Below are 16398 nucleotides of genomic sequence, written 5' to 3'. Positions count from 1 at the left end.
CTAAACTTATTGTTCTACTGATTATTTAAGACCAAGAGCTAGCAAACCACCCAAAATCTGTTTTGGTTCAATCTTTTAGAGTGATTTTTTTTTTTTTTTTTTTTTTTTACATTTTAAAGTATGGAAGGAAGGAAATGAGGGAGGGAGAACAAAAGCATGAAAGCAAGAAAGAAAATGTGCCAGAGGCAGACTATGTGTGACTGCAAAGCCTTAAGTATTTACCAGTAAGACTTTTGCAAGAAATGTTTCTGAACCTGATGGAGAGCATTTAATAATGCAAATGAAGCTGAGAGGCCTGCTCACTGGCTGTCACCCCCAGGGGACGGAAGCAGCCTCCTTCCTTGTCGTTGTGGCCCCTTGAGCTTCTAAGCCAGGGATGAAGACGACCCACTGTGCTTATAAGGCGAGTGTGGAGAAAAAGAGCAAGCCAGGCAGTCAGGCAGAGAAAGATTTATTACAGGAAGAAAGAGAGAAACTGGCTTTAGAGAGAAACCAGCGCTCTCCTTTTACAGCCAACCCTTCTCATACCCTATCAATGGGGAATTGAGCCCTGGAGGGAGGGGGCCTCAGTTTATCTTTAGCCCGCAGCTGGGGTCTTGTGGTCACATAGTCGAAGGGGTCTCATGGTCGGGTGGTCACATAGTCTTGAGAAACTGGCACCAGCAGAGAAAAACAGGATATTGCCTTAAAGAAGAAACAGGATGCCCACCAGGGCCAGGTGGCCACTGTGACTTCATCCCTTGTTTGTCAGGTCGCCACAATGGGCCATATTTTAACTATAAGCCCCTCGTGAACCCTAACATTCCAGCCTTTTTGATATAGGCTAAGGGCCAAAGGTCAGTCGTCTGTATCTGCTTCACACTAGTTTGGGGTGACATCATGGGGTAAGATAAGAAAAGGCTGGAACATGGGTTAAAGGAAGTCTGAGTGGGGTCAAAGCTTTTGATAATTGGAGCAAGTTAGAAGTAGCTCATGAACAGTCTGGTTGGTGAAGTCTCATAGGCAATCCTGGAGAAGCTTTGAAAACATGCATTAGACAGGGGCCGAAAGTCAGAATGAGGGTTAATATGAGAAGGGAGCCCAGTAAAGGTAGGACCCATGGCATCCAATCCCAATTGCTTAACCAGTTTTCCCATGAATTACTGAGATGTTGACACTTTCTTGAGGCCCTATTTGTCAGATTCTTTGCTACCTCCTTTACAACACTCAATTTATTGGTGTAGAAACAGCAGTCTTCGTCTAGAAAAAGACAGAGGCCTCCTTTTTCTGCTGTGAGAAGGTCTAACCCTCTTCTGTTTTGAAGGACCACAGCTGCCAGGGAATCTAGTTGGCCCTGAAGAGTGATAAGGCTGGCAGCTACTTCTAGGCTTTCAGTAAGAACCTTAGAGAGACTCAGTTCAGTTCAGTCACTCAGTTGTGTCCGACTCTTTGAGACCCCATGAACCGCAGCACACCAGGCCTCCCTGTCCATCACCAACTCCCATAGTTTACTCAAACTCATGTTCATTGAGTCGGTGATGCCATTCAACCATCTCATCCTCTATTGTCCCCTTCTCCTCCTGCCCTCAATCTTTCCCAGCATCAGGGTCTTTTCAAATGAGTCAGCTCTTCACATCAGGTAGCCAAAGTATTAGAGTTTCAGCTTTGACATCAGTCCTTCCAGTGAATATTCAGGACTGATCTCCTTTAGGATGGACTGGTTGGATCTCCTTGCAGTCCAAGGGACTCTCAAGAGTCTTCTCCAACACCACAGAGAGTAGTTTAAAACGGTCATGAGTCCTGCAGTCCCTGTTCCAATCTCTGCTAAGCTTATCAATAAGGGAATGAATTGAATTGCTCTTTTGGGTGGGTTGTGGATTAGTGGGATAGGGAGAGTATGGTTGTTAGGAGCAACAGAGATATCTGGGGCTAGATATACCAGGGTGCATGTCCCAGTCCAGTTAGTGGGAAGACTAATTGTGGTGTATGTGGTGGTTCCACATAAGAAAAATATTCCAGGAGTAAGGAGGCAGCCATGGGAATCAATAGCAAACAAGAGTCTTTCTTGGTATTTGTTAGCTGACCCCCAAACTGGGCTGGTGTCTTCAGAGGCTGAAGGAAACCTTCCTGAGAAAGCAATAGAGGGTCCTCTAGCTCCCAAGACACATTAAATAGCGCAACCCAAAGGAAAGATGTGAGGTGTGATTACAGAGGTACCACGGCATAGAGCCTAGATGTGGCTGTGAGTTATTTAGAGAGTCGTGTCTAGAAAAACAGAAGGGGGCCTTTTGCTGTAAGCAGACATCAGAGGTAGGAGGTCCTCCCATAGCCGGTTGATATGAATGGAAGTGAGGTCAGCAAGAATGGAGGACAACATTTTATCAGGATTGTTGATCTGATCTAGTGAATATAAATAGCACATATAGGACAAAAAGAGGGGTTCTCCCCTGTAGGTATGGTAGAGGGAAGTGTTTACATGGTTCCACTGATCTGTGGAGACAGGTAGGGCCGATCCATGCGTCGAGGAGATGGACGAACAGATCCAACAATCACTAGACAGGGTTGGATTTGAGGTATTAAGTAAATGGTAGGTTAAGTTTTAAAAAGGTAAGTTAAATCTGGGGTAGAGTGAGAATTAGGTAGGGTGTGATGGATGTATAGAAGAAAAGAAAATGAGATCAGTACCACGATGAGGTGGCTCGTATTTAAAGGGAGTAAATGAGGAGGATAAGGACCCAGGTGTGAAAGTAAATTTGGACAGGTGTAAAGTCTATTAAGTCTCCCTGTAACCATAGGTCAGTAATAAAATCAAGAGGTGTGAAAAGATCAGTGATTATGAGATTTTGTGAAAAAGTGAGGTTTTGTGATATTACATGCAGAAAAGTGGGCAATGAGTTCATTCAAATTTACAGTAAAAGAAGACCCCAAAGGATGGAAACCATAAAGAAATAAATGAAACAAAAGAGGAATTTCTTAACAGGAGTCCACTCAAGGCGGATACAGAATAAAGTCCTATTCCAAACAAGGTAAGTAAAGGGAGTCCCTGTCCAACCAGTAACCAATACATCTAATCGTCCCTTTTACTTATCAATATTGGTTATTTTTGGCTGTTCCGCTTCTTCAGGGATTTGATCCAGTCGGAGCCTGTCAGGGCCCAGGATCGTGCTGGAGTAGCAAGGGATGTCTGAATGGGGAGTAATTTTTGGTGGAGATGGAGAGTCTCCTGGGCCCACTTTAACCTGGAGATATGAAACCAAGGATGACCTGCCAGTTTAGGGGCTGCCGGTACGGTTAAGATGACCTCAAAGGGGCCGGTCCACCGAGGCTGTAAATCTTAATGGTGTAAGGTCTGAAGTAAAACTCGATCCCCAGGAATGAGTGTCAAGTCAGTAGGATTTGTTTGAGGAGGCTTTGGGAGACAGCAATTTGCATGTTGTCTCATGAGGTGCTAATAAGGATAAGGAAGGGGAGACAACCTCCCATTAAGGGACTTGTAGTAGGAAATTGACCTAAGAGAAAAGGGCATCCACACATGAGCTCAAAAGGACTAAGAAAGACAGAGCCCGTGGAGTGGCCCTAATGCCAGCCAAAGCCACAGGAAGGAGTTCAGTCCATGGCTTCTGTAGTTCAAGAGGAAGTTCAGTCAGTTGCATTGTGAGAATTGAATTTGCCTTTTCTACTTTCCCTGAGGATTGAGGTCTATGAGGAATATGTAGCCTCCAGGTTATGCCAAGAGATTGGGCTACTTGTTGAGTGATTTGTGAGACAAAAGCCGGTCCATTGTCAGACTGGAGAGAAAGCAGGAGGCCAAAGCGAGGGATGATTTCTCGAATAAGAACTTCTGTTATCTCTGAGGCAGTTTCTGACCTTGTAGAAAAAGCTTCAACCCACCCCGAGAAGGTATCCACTTTAGTGATACCTTTAGTATGAGTTTTATTTTATGTGTAGGAGGCATGTGCGTGAAGTCCATTTGCCAGTCTTTTCCCGGTATGTGACCTCGTGCCTGATGTGTGCGGAACGCGGGAATGGGCTTGGAGCTCCCTGGGGTGAGACGGAGGAACACACAGTAGTGAATGATTTGCTGTAGGAGTGAAAGGAGGTTAGGATAAGTGACAAGAGGTCTTAAAAGGTGGTAGAGAGGTTTAGTGCCTATATGTAAAGCTCAATGAATGTCTGTAAGAATTTCTATGGCAGCGGCCTTGCTTTTGCAACCTGTCTCCTTAAAGTTGGGCTCCCTCTGTAATAACTATGTCTTTTCCTCGGGGTGATAAAGGGGATTTATGTTAGGGATTACTATGAGCTGATGAGCAGGTGTTCGGAGTGAGGCTTGCTTTGCCTCCCTGTCAGCAGCATTGTTACCCCGTGAGATGAGGTCTGATGCCACTTGGTGACCTCAACAATGTATGATGCCAGCTTTGGTTGGCATATTGGCTACCTTTAGGAGTTGAAGTGTAAGTTGGGCTTTTAGTTATGGGGGGTCCTTTTGTAGAAAGGAACCCTTGTTCTTTCTGGATGGCTGCATGTGAGTGTCTGGTGTGAAAGGTGTATTTAGAGTCAGTGTATATATTTATTCATTTGTTAGCTGCAAGTTTAAGTGCCCTGGTTAGTGAATAAGTTCTGCCTTTTGGGAGGCAGTTCCTGCAGGGAGAGGTTGAGATTCAATAACCTCAGTGTCAGAAACAATTGCATATCCAGCTACTCTTTTTCCTTTTGGGGATTGTATAGGAGCTACCATCAATATACCAAGTAAGATCAGGGTTATTTAAAGGGACTGAGGAGATATGGGAGAAATGAGGTATCAAGTCTTTCTAACGTCTCATTACAAGTGTGAGTTGGAGGCTCAGAAGAATTAGGGATAAGGGTGGCGGGGTTAAGAGTAGGCCAGCGTTCAGAAGAGAACTTGGGTGATTCTAGGAGGGTGATGTGGAGTAGTTGGATACAAGAAGGGGATAGAAGAGCCATGGTCTTGTGTGAGAGTAAGTGGGTAAATGACCCACTTACTAAGAGTAAGAGAGTAAATGACCATGGGTATCCCAAAAGTAAGTTTTTTGCTTTCTTGAGCAAGAAGCACAGCTGCAGGCAGAGCATGCAGGCAGGCTGGCCATCCTTGTGTGTGGTGGTATCCAGTCGTTTTGACAGATAAGCAATGGGGCCAAAGGAAAGGTCCTGCACCTGTCCTAAGACTCCTAGGGCAATTTTATGTCTCTCAGTAGTATAGAGTATAGAAGGGCGAGAGAGATCAGGCGGTGTTAAAGCTGGGGCCGAGAAGATAGCTTGTTTTAGAGCATTAAAGGCTGATCGGATGTTTGACTTAGGCTCAAGAAGTTCAAAAGATCCCCCGGGTAGCCTGGCATAGGAGTTGTGCTAGGAGGGCAAAATTGGGGATCCAGAGGTGTAGATACCCAGCCAAGCCCCAAATGGACAGATTTCTCTTTTTGATATAGCGAGTGGTAGGGCAGATATAAGGGACTTTCTATCAGTAGTTATATGTCTCTTTGTTGGTGTCAGGAGAACTCCAACACATAGGTGTTGGAGGTGACCTCAAAAAGGGAAAGTTGAACCTTAATAGAAGATATGCAATAACCCTGATCAACTAGGAAGTTGAGGAGTTGTATGTCGCTGAGAGTGTAAGAGCGAGGGGCTACAATGGAGGAGATCATCTACATATTGGAGGATAGAGCTTGGGGCAAGATTGAGGGAGGTTAAGTCTGAGGCCAGGGCTTGGCCAAAGAAATGAGGACCATCACAAAATCCTTGGGGAAGGACAGAATGTGTTAATTGTTGGGAGAGATGAGGGTCTGGATCTGTTCAGGTAAAAGCAAAAAGATCTTGAGAGTCTGGGTGTAAAGGGAGGGCAAAAAATGCATCCTTGAGGTCCAGGACAGTGAAATAGGCAGTAGAAGGAGAAATAAGGGCAAGAAGAGTACAGGGATTTGGGACTACCGGTGAGTGGGGACTACTGGGTCAGCGGGGACGACGGCAGCATTATTAAGTCTCAAGTCTTAACCCAGGCCGTAGGAGCCATTTGGCTTTTCAACAGGTAGGATAGGTGTGTTATAAAGAAAGTGAGTGGGGCACAAGAGATCCTGACGCAGCAGCTTAGAGATGATGGGTTTAAACCCCTGTTGATGTATCTAGGAAACAGGGTATTAAAGTTGATTGGGAAACTTTGTTGAGTCTTTTAGATGAATATAAACAGAATATGGTGGGAGGGGTGATCAGTTTCCCAGACTATACAGCTTACAGAGGAGGAGGATAATGAGGGGGGTGAGGACATAGTAGGTTCGAGAAGCAGTAGCCAGGCCAGGTCAGGAAAAAGATTTGGAATAGAGAGGAAAGCCTTGAATTTGGAGAGTAGATCCCTTCCAAGGATTGGAGTGGGGCATTCTGGGAGTGTGAGGAAAGAATGAGAGAACGGGGTATTCTGAAGTGTGCAGAGGCTCAATAATCTGTGGTATAGACACCAAACCATCAACCCCCACAACAGAGATCTGAGACTAGTTTTTCCAGAATAAGCAGGCATGGCAGAATAGGTGGCCATGTAGATAAAAAAAAAGAGATCGGCTTACCTGCCACTGTGAGTTACCCTGGGCTCTGTAGAGATGAGGAGAGTTGGGGCCTGGGACCCTGGGCACCTTCAGTCTTTGGTGGCAAGTCTCAGGAGTCTCGGCAGAGCTGGGTCTGAGGACTCCTGTTCAGGACCAGGAGGAGATGTCCAGATCCCTAGAGGGGGATTAGGGCAGTCTACCTTCCAGTGTCCCTTTATGCCACAGTAAGGACATGGACCCGAAGGGGCCCAGTGCCCTTCTTTACTGCACTTATAACAGGGCTTAGATGATTTCTTTTCTCTCCCAGAGGATTGAGGTTTGGAGCCGTGCAGGGCAGTGGTTATTTCTCTCTTCAAGCCTTTTTTAGTTTTGCCTGTTCTTCCCAGTTATTGAAAACTTTAAAAACCAAATTTAAAAGATCTCGTTGAGAGGTTTGAGGGCCTTCCTCTGCCTTTTTAAGCTTTTTTTTTTGAATGTCTGGGGACTGGGAAATAAAATGGGTATTAAGGACAATAGTACCCCTCTGCTGAAGTTGGATCTAATTTTGTATATTTTTGTAGGGCTTCTGTTAATCTAGCTAGAAATTGTGCTGGATTTTCATCTGGTCTTTGAGTTATTTCTCTCTGAGTTTATCAAAGTTAATAGCTTTATGTCCTGCTTTTTGCTGCTGCTGCTAAGTCGCTTCAGTTGTGTCTGACTCTGTGTGACCCCGTAGACGGCAGCCCACCAGGCTCCCCCATCCCTGGGATTCTCTAGGCAAGAACACTGGAGTGGGTTGCCATTTCCTTCTCCAATGCATGAAAGTGAAAAGTGAAACTGAAGTCCTGCTTTTTGGAGGCCTGCAATAAGGTTATTAAGGTTGATTGGGAAACTTTGTTGCGTCTTTTAGATGAATATAAACGTGATTATGGGCTGTTCGCCCTGGACGCCCTGCCTGGTATTCCCAGTTAGGGTCGTCCCTGGGAATGGCAGCTGAGCCTACAGGCTTAGTATCATCAGTTTGATATATTTTATCGACTTGAGCCTGAGCGGCTTGCCAGACTCCTCCTCCTCCTTCTGGGAGGAGGGCAGAGGAGAGTATAATGTAAATATCATGCCAGGTCAAGTCATAAGACTGGGTGAGGTATTTAAATTCTTTTAAATAAGTGTCAGGGTCAGAGGAAAAAGGGCCAAGACATTTTTCGATTTGAGATAAATCAGAGAGGGAGAATGGGACGTGTACCCGAACAATGCCTTCTGTACCAGCCATCTCTCCTAAGGGAAGGAGGGGAGTGGGGAGGGATTGGGGTCCTGTTTCTTTAAGGCTGTTCTCAGCCGGGTATGAGGAGGGGGTTTAGGGAGGTCAGATGGGGACTTGAGACTCTGGTAGTACGGGGGTGGGGGAGGAATGCGGGTGGAATGTAAGGTGGAGGTTGTGGGACCGGCTCTGCTATGATAGGATGAGAGGCGATTGGAGGTGCACTGTGGTCAGAAGGGTCAAAAGACGAGGAAAAATCCAAACAGGGATCAGAAGATATAGTAGTAGGGGGATGTGGTCCAGAATGGGCTGAACGTATCTGAGAAGTAGAACACTAAGTACAGAGAGAGGGCCAGAGAGCCGCGAGCAAAGAAAGCAAAGAAGGGACCTCTGACCACTCACCATCGTGGCGGCAGAAGTTATCGAGCTCCTGTAAAGTACTCTAATCGGGGGCTCCGTTTTCTGGCCACTGGGACCTCATATCCAGTCGATATTGTGGCCAGACCATGTTGGAGTAATAAGTGAGTCGCTTTGAGCTTGCTTCTCCTTGAAAACCCAAGGTTTTTTGGTTTTGGAGAAGGCAGCCTAAAGGGGTAGATTTTGCAGGTTAGACTGAGAACTTCCCGTTCTAGTTGAATAGGGAGGAAAGGCAAACAAGGGTGAGTGAAAAAACGAGAAAGGCCCGAGAGAAAAGGCGTCCCATTCTCACGGCCTTCTCGTCAGCGACAGGGTCCACTGTGAAATGGGCGCCCCCTATTCCAAAGCGAGACCAGGGCCCAAGGGCCGAGGGTGCCCTCCGCCTAGCGCTAGGGCTTCAAAAACCAGACGAGAAAGAGGATCCGAGAGAGCAGGAATTCACTCACCCCTGCAGCCCATGAAATGAGAGCCGGTGTGTGGACGTCAATCCAGCAAGGCAAGTGAAGAGTCCCATCCCGGGGGCTCTGCCCACTTTCTCGGGAGGTCCAAGGGAGGGAATTCCCCGAAGGTGGGCTCAGGAGAGGAGCCCCCCTAGCCGCGGTGGGTCTTCCCTCCCGGGTTTCAGCCCCAGAAACGGAAGACGAGCGCGGAGAAAAGAGAGCAAGCCAGGCAGTCAGGCAGAGAAAGATTTATTACAGGAAGAAAGAGAGAAACTGACTGGCTTTGGAGAGAAACCAGCGCTCTCCTCAGACAACCCTTCTTATACCCTATCAATGGGGAATTGAGCCCTGGAGGGAGGGGGCCTCAGTTTATCTTTAGCCCGCAGCTGGGGTCTTGTAGTCACATAGTCGAAGGGGTCTCATGGTCGGGTGGTCACATAGTCTTGAGAAACTGGCACCAGCAGAGAAAAACAGGATATCGCCTTAAAGAAGAAACAGGATGCCCACCAGGGCCAGGTGGCCGCTGTGACTTCATCTCTTGTTTGTCGGGTCGCCACAATGGGCCAGGTTTTAACTATATTTTAACTATAAAACATATAACATATTTTAACTATAACTATGAGCCCCTCATGAACCCTAACAGTACAGAACCCCTCTCAGGATCCGAACCTCTTTCACCAGGAAGCACCCAGTGTGTTCCAGGCGCTCAGCTGAGCAGCTCAGGGATACAACCTCCCTGAGACTATCTGGGCCACCTTCCGAACCTCCCCACTCAAGAAGGCCCCGCCCCACGTGCGTCTCTATGGTTACAGGCCTCGCCCCCAATCAGAAGGATGGATTCCAGGCAGCCTTGGATCATTGACTGGGCTAGAATATTCCCTACTACAAGGGGAACCTCATTGTGGTTGCCACATGTACCCCTTTTATTTACACTATTATTTTGAGAGTTTAATGAGATCATGGATATATATAAAATCTATAGTGTTAAGAAGTACTCTGTAAAAAGTTACAAGTGGTATTAGTTCTGAAGTTATCCTTACTGACCTCTGGTCTTCCTCAAATTCGCATATCTGAGTGTCTGATAACACACAGCTCCTTTCCTAGCTCAGAATCCAGGATGGAGGTCCCTCTCTGACCCTGCTTTGGTTTCGTAACTTCTTCCACGTCCCCCTGAAGACCTCATTACACCTAGACACAGGATGGGGTCTGAGACGTGAGAAATACACAACCCCCTCATGGTCTGTCTAGCAAGTTCACTGTTTACTGAATAATCCCTCCTTAGGAAATGAGAACTCAAGGTCTTCCATACTTCCTTCCCTCTCCCTCTCCCTATTCCTTCTTCTCCCTCTCCCCTTTCCTCTTTTTTTCTTTCCTTCTATTTATTTCACTAACACATTAAGCAAGTGTATAAAAAACAAAGCCAGCCATCTAGGGTTCTGCAACAGGGAGTTAGCTCGCACCTAGAGTTGGCTCCCAGGCACTGCTGCCTTGGCCAGAACATGAGAATTAAAATTCAATTTTATGACATACATCTGCTGCCCACCGTATCTATTCAGAAGCTACTCCTAAATTTTCTAAGGAAATGAGAAGGCAAATGAAACAGATTCTCACTCCCAGTGGAGCCCAGCCTTCCAGCAAGATGCTTTTATGTGCACAGGAGCATAAGAATCTTTGCAGCTTCTTTCAACAGAAAGAGTTACAACAGTTGATTGGAGCTTCTTCTTAACTGAAAGCAGTATTTTCGGTATTGACGGTTAACAAGAATTGACTTCAGGTGCAGACATAAAGCAAAACCAACCAGCTGTATTTCTTGGAAAGTCTGCTGAAGCACTGGGAACCCACACGCACGTAGAGGACATGGAAACCAAACTTGCATCTGCCATTTCAAAGCCCGGGGTGTCACCTCCACCCCATGTTTTCAACAAAGATATAAACAATGCCCCGAGCCTTTGTTAAAAACAAGACATCAGGCCCAGAACAGAGTCGCTTATCCTAAGTCCCACGTCACCAAACCGAGACCGTTTCAAGGAGACGGCATCTTCAGTAAGTCCACCAGAAACCCCCTGACCAGCACCAGTCAGGTCATCTGCCTGACTGGCCCCTGCTAGCCTCTAAACCAGGGGTCCCCAGCCCCCAGGCCTGGGGCCAGTACCAGTCCACGGTCTGTTAGGAGCTGGGCCACCCAGTGGGAGGTGAGCGGCTCCCCATCGCTGGCGTTACCGCCTGAACCACCAACGCCCCTCCCCACCATCCATGGAAAAACCGCCTTCCACAAAACCAGTCCCCGGAGCCAAAAAGGCTGGGGACTGCTGCCCTAAAGGAAATAATTGGGCAATAACCAACCAGCTTTTTTTGACTAATAAAACTCCCCAGTTCCTGCTCCTTTCTGTCTATAAAAGTCTTTCATTTTGTACAGCTTCTCAGAGTTTCTTTCCACCTACTTGACTGGATACTGCCTGATTGAAATCAATTTTTGCTCAAACCCTAAAGGTTTTACAATGCCCCAAATGTCCCCTCCCCCGACAGCTGCCAGGAACCCAGAGCAACCAGGGCGGGTATCTGCTGTTCTCTTGCTGTCCCTGGAGGTGCTGGGTGAGTCCACTTGGTCCTGGATCCCCAGCTTTTGCTTCCTAAGCTTCCAGGCCATCTGAGCATTTCTTTTTCTGCTCTGGGTCAGGAAACCTGCTAAAGGCTGCCTACTCTGATGCAGGAAGGAGAGTGTCTGGCAACAGAGTGGATCTGACTTAGGGTGGGGCTGAGGTCTCAGGTGAATACAATTGTGTTTTACAGCTGAAATAGCAGGTTAAACCTATCAAACATAATCCATGGGGAACTTTTTAATTTAGGGAGGCCTGGCGTGCTGCGATTCATGGGGTCGCAAAGAGTCGGACACGACTGAGCGACTGATCTGATCTGATCTGAAGCTTATCCCTTTACAAGATGCCCTGAAGCAGCAGTCCCCAACCTTTTTGGCATGAGGCACTGGTTTCATGGAAGACAGTTTTTCCACTGATGAGGGAGGAGGGGGATGGTTTGGGGATGATTCAGTCGGATTACATTTATTGTGCACTTTATTTCTATCCACTCACAGGTGAATCCCAGAACCAAATTAATGACTGAGTTTGCAAAGAAAAGGGCAATGTAAAATTTTACCTCCCTCTCTTGACTAGGCACCACAGATAGAGACCTGGGTAAGCTGACCCTGGTAACAATTTCCATCCTTTGGTGGCTTCTGCTCATTTTCCCAAGTTCCCTTCTGCAGATTCTGGAGAGAAGGAAGAGGAATTTTTCTTCTACCCTTTACAGTGAGTCCTTGGCTCACTCTTTCTCTAGGGTAGGGGTCCCCAACCTACAAGATCTCTTGCCCGATGATCTGGACACTTGGGTTGTTTCCACATCTTGGATATTGTGAATAACACTGCAGTGAACATACAGGTGCATAGATCCTTTCTAGTCAGGTAAATACCCTGAGGTGGAGTTGCTGGATCATAAGGTAGTTCTATTTTTAACTTTTTTTTAGGATGCTCCATACTGTTTCCACAGTGGCTGCACAGATGCACATTCTCACCAATACTTCTTTTCCTTTTATGACAGCCATTCTGGCAGTTGTGAGATCATAGCTCGTTGTGGTTTTGATTTATATGGTGCTAGTGATTCGTAATGTTGAGCATCATTTCATGTGCCTGTTGGCCATGTGAATGGCTTTGAAAAAAATGTCTGTTCAGATGTTCTGTCCATTTTTCAGTTGGATTGTTATTGAGTTCTATGAGCTCTTTATCTATTTTGGATGTTAACCCCTTACTGGATATGTGATCTCCAAATGTCTTCTGCCATTCAGTAGGTTGCCTTTTTGCTTTGTTGGTGGTTTCCTTCACAGTGCAGAAGTTCTTTGGCTTCATGAAGTTGCATTCATTTATGTTTGTTGTGGTTGTCACTGCCTTTGGAGTCAGATCCAAAAAAACATCACAAAGAGCAATGTCAAACACCTTACCGCCTATGTTGTCTTCTAGGAGTTTCACAGTTTCTGGTACTGCATTCAAACCTTTAATCCATTTTGAGTTAGCTTTTGTGTATGGTATGAAATAGTGGTCCAGTTTTCCTAGCACAATTTACTAAAGAGACTGTCCCTTCCCCACTGTATATTCTTGGCATAAATTGACTATATACGCTTGGGTCTATCTCTGAGCTCTTTGTTCATTTCACTGATTTATGTGTCTGTTTTTATGCCAGAGCCATGATTACTATAGCTTTGTAGTACAGTTTGAAATCAGAAAGTATGATGCATCCAGCATCATTCCTCTTTCTCAATACTGCTTTGGCTCAATATCTCAATATTCAGGATATTTTGTGGTTCCATACAGATTTTAGTATTATGTGTTCTAAATATTTCTGTGAAAATGCCACTGAGATTTCAATGAGGATTGCATTGAATCTGTAGATCATTTTGGGTAACATGGACATTTTTACAATATTATTTTTTCCAATCCACTGTGTCTTCTTCAGTTTCTTTCATCAATGTCTCACAGTTCTCAGTGTATGGATCTTTTGCCACCTGCCTTGGTTAAATCTATTCCTATGCATTTTCTTCTTTCTGATGCAATTATAAACAAGATTATTTTCTTGATTTCTCTAATAGTTTGTTGATAGTATTTAAGAACATAACAGTTTTGTACATTGACTTTGCTTAACCCTGCAACTTTACTAAATATGTGTATTAGTTCTAACAGTTTTCTGGTAGAGTCTTTAGGGTTTTCCATATACAAAATCATGTTGTCCACAATAATAGTTTTACCTCTTCCTTTCCAATTTCATTGCTTTTTATCTCTTCTTCCTGATTGCTCTAGCCAAGATTTTCAATACTGTGTTGAATAAAACTGGCTAGAGTGGGCATCCTTGTCTTGTTCCTGATCTTAAAGGAAAAGCTTTCAGCTTTTTACCACTGAGTATAATTTTAGCTCTTGTCTTGTCATATATGGACTTTACTATATTGAGGTACATTCAATCTATACCCACTCTGTTGAGAATTTTTATCATAAATGGATGTTGAAATTTGTCAAATGCTTTTTCTGTGTCTATTGAAATGATCATGATTTTTATCCTTCATTTTGTTAGTACCTATTGGTTGTTGAACCTTTCTCTCCCAGAATAGCCTTTGCTTTTCTTGTTTGTCTGATTTTATGTACTGAGACCTTAGCTTTGGAACAGTCAAGTTGGGGGCCCCAAGATGTGATCAGAAGGAAATGCAGGGTAGAAATGCAGAAAGAAACGCCAGTGGCAACTAAAGTTCTACTGATTGTTGCCAGCTTTCAAGGCAACTGCCTACATCTATGTCTCGGCTGTGTTTTGGGAATGATTTGGGTCTTGGGAGGGTAGTATCTTTTGCACTCTCCTTAGGAATATCTCTTGCAGCTGAAGGCGAGTGGATTTTGCCACCCCAAAATATGCCAGTTACATATCAGGATTATTTTTTTTTAGCTAAAGGCAACCAAGAACTCAGTAGATTCAGGAGAAGCTCTTTACCTTCCCTTCCACTGCCTAATTTACACTGGAAAGAAGGCCTGTACCAGAAAGAAAAGTATTATCAAAGATAGCATTTTGAAACAGGAGGGAAGGGGCTGGGCACAACTTTCAAAAGAATGACAAAGCTGGTGAGGATACAACATAAACTGTTCAGAACCAGTGAGGTATAAGACGTCGGAAGATGTGACTTTCAGTGGACTTTGCACCTCATTATGTGTTCATTCAGAGAAGGCAAAGGCACTCCACTCCAGTACTCTTGCCTGGAAAATCCCATGGACAGAGGAGCCTGGTGGGCTGCAGTCCATGGGGTCACTAAGAGTCGGACACGACTCAGCAACTTCCCTTTCTTTTCACTTTCATGCACTGGAGAAGGAAATGGCAACCCACTCCAGTGTTCTTGCCTGGAGAATCCTAGGGACTGCAGAGCCTGGTGGGCTGCCGTCTATGGGATGGAACGGAGTCGGACATGACTGAAGCGACTTAGCAGCAGCAGCAGCATGTGTTCATTGTAAATATTAGCATATGCTGAATGATACAGCCACAGGTCCCATGACCATTCAGAGGCTGATCATAAAAAGCCAGAGTGGTGGCCCAATTGCTGGAAATCCCCATCCCTTCCCCCAAATTGTTGGAATAATCCTTCCACTTATTAGCCTATGAAATTACCCAGGCCACAGAAATTAACCACCCGTATTTCGGGGCCACTCTCGACCTTTGAGATAGACTACATTCTGTCTATGGAATGTGTATCTCTCTAAATAAATTCATTTCTTATCTATCACTTTGCCTCTCACTGAATTCTTTCTGCAATGAGACATGAAGAACTCGAGCTTGTCTTAAGACCGGTGTGGGATTTCAATAGAAAGATAGTGGGTTTGAGTCCTAGCCTGCGGGTTCAAGACCTAATCTGGGTTTTGGCTGGGTCTGCAGGGAGGCCTGGCGTGCTGTGATTCATGGGGTCGCAAAGAGTCGGACACGACTGAGCAACTGAACTGAACTGAGTTCCATCTGAGGTGTGTGGTTTCAGTTTTACCTAAGAAACGTATGTGCTAACCAGGCAATCTTTGTTTCTGCAACATCTCCTCTGCTTTCCTGTGAATTACCTTCCTCCCCTTTGTATCATCAGACCCCTACCCCTCTCCTTAGCTCTGGTGTTACACAGGATGTTGTTACCTGGCTGTCTTTTAAGCCTTCATATCTTTATGGGGCTCCATAAATTTGTTTCTCCTATTACTCTCTTACATCAATTTAATTATTAGGCCAGCCAAAGAACCTAGAAGGGAAGAAGGTGGAAAATTTTCCAGCCCTACACACCCAAGCAACTGTGCAATACTGCCAAGAATATTTGCTTTGTCTCGGCTGAAACCTGACAAGGTATTTGAGAGAATTCTTTTTAAAGAATGGTCAGAAGCTGACCAAGTTGGAAGCTGATATTCAGAGCCTGACATGAGTTTTTTCCCCCAAGGCTTTCTCCTTTAAGTTAAAATGAAACCATGTACCCAGAGCAGGGAAAAACCTTCTGAAGCCTTCGTGGAAGGATTACTAAAACATTCCCAAGACACATAGCTCTAAACCTAGGACAAGGGAATCTTCTGACTTCCATCTTAGTTGAAAATCTTCTCCCTGATATACAGAAGCAAACTGAGGATAATGTAGTTGGGAGAGTAGGGCAACTTCCATATCATTCAGGTGGGCCCAATCCTTTGAGGAATTAAAAACTGTACTTTTCTTACAAATCTTCACAACATCAGACATGTGCCTCCAGAAATAATTCAAAGCCCACCTATTCTTTTTTACCAAGTCCCAAACATTCCCTGGGAGAGGGAAATGGCAACCCACTCCAGTATCCTTGCCTAGAGAATCCCGTGGACAGAGGAGCCTGGTGGGCTGCCGTCTATGGTCGCAGAGTCGGACACGACTGAAGCGACTTAGCAGCAGCAAACATTCCCTATTCATCTCAAAAACCTTGCAGATATTTGTAAAACCTCTGAACTTAGCAAACAAAAGCCATTTGTGGTGGTACTTGCATTTTTCTCTGTGCCTTTTGAGATGTGAGTTTCCTCCAATTGGGTCGAGTGAGTCTCCACTTTCAGAGTTCAGTCTGAGAGAGGAAGTCCCATGTGCCCACCGTCTCCTTGTGTATTGCACTGTATTCACATGAGGGGCAATTTCACTTAGCTAAGGGTTCGGGAGATTTTGGAAGGAGGAGTTGACCAAGTTTATAAGTTCTGTGCACTTGGTGTCACCATTTTGCAAC

At 45.3% G+C, this 16398-nt stretch overlaps 1 long non-coding RNA gene across 1 annotated transcript; it reads left to right on the top strand.

Moving 5' to 3' along the window:
- Positions 1–2496: 2496 nt before the first annotated feature.
- LOC129631867 (uncharacterized) lies at positions 2497–16121 on the top strand. The gene is made up of 3 exons (XR_008704214.1): positions 2497–3005; positions 15072–15154; positions 15401–16121. It is a non-coding gene; the product is annotated as an uncharacterized LOC129631867 (long non-coding RNA).
- The last annotated feature ends 277 nt before the right edge of the window (positions 16122–16398 follow it).

Source organism: Bubalus kerabau, chromosome 17 (genome assembly GCF_029407905.1).
Source record: "Bubalus kerabau isolate K-KA32 ecotype Philippines breed swamp buffalo chromosome 17, PCC_UOA_SB_1v2, whole genome shotgun sequence".
Classification (NCBI taxonomy): domain Eukaryota; kingdom Metazoa; phylum Chordata; class Mammalia; order Artiodactyla; family Bovidae; genus Bubalus; species Bubalus kerabau.
The sequence above is the reverse complement of the archived record's forward strand: the minus strand, read 5'-3'. Positions and strand labels throughout refer to the sequence as shown.